This window comes from Rhagoletis zephyria, unplaced genomic scaffold (genome assembly GCF_001687245.7).
Source record: "Rhagoletis zephyria isolate East Lansing unplaced genomic scaffold, Rhagoletis_zephyria_1.1 Rzeph_scaffold_01082, whole genome shotgun sequence".
Lineage (NCBI taxonomy): Eukaryota > Metazoa > Arthropoda > Insecta > Diptera > Tephritidae > Rhagoletis > Rhagoletis zephyria.
Genome location: NW_016158166.1, coordinates 77,403 through 81,102, shown reverse-complemented (window position 1 = coordinate 81,102; position 3,700 = coordinate 77,403). Strand labels below are relative to the sequence as shown.

General features: G+C 37.6%; 1 protein-coding gene across 1 annotated transcript in view; it reads left to right on the top strand.

Annotated features, from left to right (window-relative positions):
* The window catches only part of Glt (Glutactin), a 61,824-nt gene that overhangs the window by 44,795 nt on the left and 13,329 nt on the right, over positions 1 to 3,700 (top strand). The window lies entirely within an intron of this gene.

Sequence of the window (3,700 nt, the reverse complement as noted above, 5' to 3'; positions counted from 1 at the left end):
ATTTCAGACGGATGACAAATTATCTTTTAATGAATATATGGCAAAAAAAAAAATTTAAATCAGAAGGATAAAATAGTATTGTGTTATTAATTCAAAAGTAAATAATTGTAGTTCAATGACGAAGGGGGGGATCTATCCCCCCATATCCCCCACCCCCCCCCACTTGGCTACGCCACTGAACCCCGAAAAACGTCTATTAAAGAAGACCGCGCTATCGCCCGTATGTCGTGCGGAGCTTAAAAACACCTATGAATTACAAGCGGCGGAACTATACTGGGTAAAGACTACGCAGACTCAGTTTTATTACAAGGAAATTCAGACCCTGTCCAAAGGCTCGAAGGTTCCGTATGACTCAAAAATTATCTCCTTAAATCCTCAGCTGGAAGATGGCGTTCTCCGACTTACCGGTCGTTTCCCGGCAGGAGAATTTGGTAAGAATATTTCTATGCCAACAATTATGCCCAAAAACTTTAATTTCAGTCAGCTACTTGTGCTTGAAGCGCACAAAATAATATTCCATGCTGGCGTTAATGCTGTTTTAGCACAAATTCGGAAGAAGTACTGGATAGTACAAGGGCGGCAATTAATCAAGAGTGTTTTGCGACATTGCATTATATGCAAGCGGCTGCACGGTAAAAGCGCGTCTGAGCCTTGGACTGTATTTCCAATCGAAAGAGTATCAGCGAGTCGACCGTTCGAAACCACTGGTGTTGACTTTGGCGGACCACTTTTCGTAAAATCAGATAACGAGAAGCAACAGAAGAAGGTGTACATCATGTTATTTACATGCGCAGCGATTCGTGCGGTACATTTAGAATTAGTAGGCGATATGTCAATTAAAAGCTGTATCGATTCACTAAGAAGATTTATAGCGCGTCGCGGCGTGCCAACTACTCTAGTCTCTGACAATGCCAAAACGTTCAAGCGCGCAGACCTGGAGCTTACTAAACTAAACGAGCTTATGAAAACCAATGAAGTGCAGCAACTAACGGCACACCAAGGAATCAAGTGGTGGTACATACCCGAGCGAGCAGCATGGTGGGGTGGGTTTTGGGAGCGCCTTGTCAGAAGCGTAAAGACGTCATTGAAGGCAGCAGTTGGAAAGGCATGTTTAACGTATGATGAACTGGCGACTCTTCTAGCAGAGGTGGAAAGTGTTGTAAATTTGCGACCTCCTACATATATAACTAACGATCATAACGACATGGAGCCACTTACTCCATCAAATTTTTTAACTGATTGCAAATCTATTTTGATTCCAACAGTTTTTAAAAATGACGGAAGTGCCCTTTCGCAATCGTGGCGTTTGCGACAAGCCTTAATGAAGCGATTTTGGAAGCGATGGCATGAAGATTACTTGAATCAACTTCGTTCCATTTACCATAACAAAAGTGGGCCAGCTCGCAGCATAAAAACCGGCGACGTTGTTTTGGTCCACGAAGATAACACGTCTACTATGGCGGTTGGCAGTGGTACAAACTACGTATCCAGGGCGCGACGGTCGTGTCAGAGCTTGTGACATTCGGCTACAAAACCAGCAGGTTCTAAAGAGACCTATCCAGCTTCTATATCCTCTTGAAATTGCATCGTCTATTGCGGGGGCCGAGGATGTAGAAAATTGCCATGAATAACAAAAATCTGTAACCTAGTACTTCTATACACACACGTATTTCATTTACCTTTTAACATTCTCTCATTGTATTCTCTTTCCATATTTACTTGTACTTATGAACTTAACCATAATTAGTTTTTAAGTTTCAATAATGAGTTCAGTTGGTATTAAATCGTTCACCGAGACTGTCTAAAATCGGGAACCTAACGAAATAGCGTGTTTTATTTTAAATCATTTTTTATAACATCTACACAGTTAAATATGTATTTTATAAGTTCTAAATTTTTTTACAACNATTTATTTTAAATCATTTTTCATCTACACAGTTAAATATGTATTTTATAAGTTCTAAATTTTTTTACAACGAGATGTCTAAATTTTTTTCTTGCCAAAAACCGGGATATTTTGTTTCTCGGCTTGTGTTGTACCGAGACTGGGAAAAATGTATCTCGTAAATCCGGCACAACCCCACCGAAAACGGCACGTTTGGCAACCGTGGCGCAAATACTCATTCCTTCTACACAGCATACATATCGGACGTATTTTTTTTATGGATTCTATACGTGAAATAAGCTGCACTTATTCGAAGATTGTTTTTCTTCTTTTTCGTCGGGGATAGTATTTTTTATATATAAGATGCTCATGATTTTCCTAACGCTATCTTAGCTATAAACAGTATAAACTTTTTGAAGTTGATTTACATAGCGAAGACCAGTAAATTAGGGATTTAAAATTACACCATCGTAATCCTGGTATAATTATCTATAAAATGCATGTTTTAAAAAAATGTCAGTTTTTAAAGAAATATTTTTAAAGTATTTTTTTTGTGACGATATGTTTTATTTGGTGCGAGTCAAACTGTTTTTGTAATTTGTTCTCGAAAACTTAGGATGAGATATTCCTTCCTATTCCTGGAATTGCCTTCCAGTGTGCCCTATAAATTAAAGGCCCGCATTGCCACCGGCTCTCCTTCTTTTTGAATTCACCCGAAGACCAGAGCGCATCGTGGGAAGCTTCATCATCATATATTTTCTACATCAGCGGGGGAAGTACCGCGATAACTCCTACCGTTTGCGATACCTAGATCCTGCAACACTTACTCATAAGTAAACTATTTTTTTGCTATTGTAACTTGCCTAACATTAGACATATATATTGTAAATATCCTTGATCTCAAGAAGTGATGTACAACGAATTAAAGTACGAATTTGCCATTGCATTGATCTTCATATATATATTTCATAGTCACTTAACTTAATGATCAATAATCATCTCAATATCATATACAGTCCTTTAATGTAATTTTCTCATTCATCTCATAAACTGTTCCCACAAGTTAGTTAATGAGTAATATTGTTAAATAAAACCATGAATTGAAAACATAAAATCGTCAACTTCCTTACAATTCGCAACATGGTCCTTGCGAGCAAAATTTGGCAACGCGAAATCTAAACTTCAAATTCGGAAATAAATAAACGCTTCCCAACACTATTTGCAATTGACAGCNCTGCATTGATCTTTATATATATATTTCATAGTCACTTAACTCAATGATCAATAATCATCTCAATATCATATACAGTCCTTTAATGTAATTTTCTCATTCATCTCATAAACTGTTCCCACAAGTTAGTTAATGAGTAATATTGTTAAATAAAACCATGAATTGAAAACATGAAATCGTCAACTTCCTTACAATTCGCAACATGGTCCTTGCGAGCAAAATTTGGCAACGCGAAATCTAAACTTCAAATTCGGAAATAAATAAACGCTTCCCAACACTATTTGCAATTGACAGCTTCAACAATAATTTTGTCATCCTTAACAAACATTCATTTTTGGCATCTCCAACTTAACATACCGGGGAAATAAGCAGCTCAAAAAGCGTAAAAGTATTACAACGGAAAAAATTAATAGAAAGCCCAAGCGAAAGTTGGGCATTGAGTTAAATTTCAGCAATTTAATAAGTGTTCTGCGCAAACACAGCGTGAAAGTCACCAACTGGAATAGTATCGCCAGCACCGGTTCTCAGGAGCAGCTATTACCAACGAAGTGGCCAAATTTTGATTTGCAATAAGGAAGTCGCAT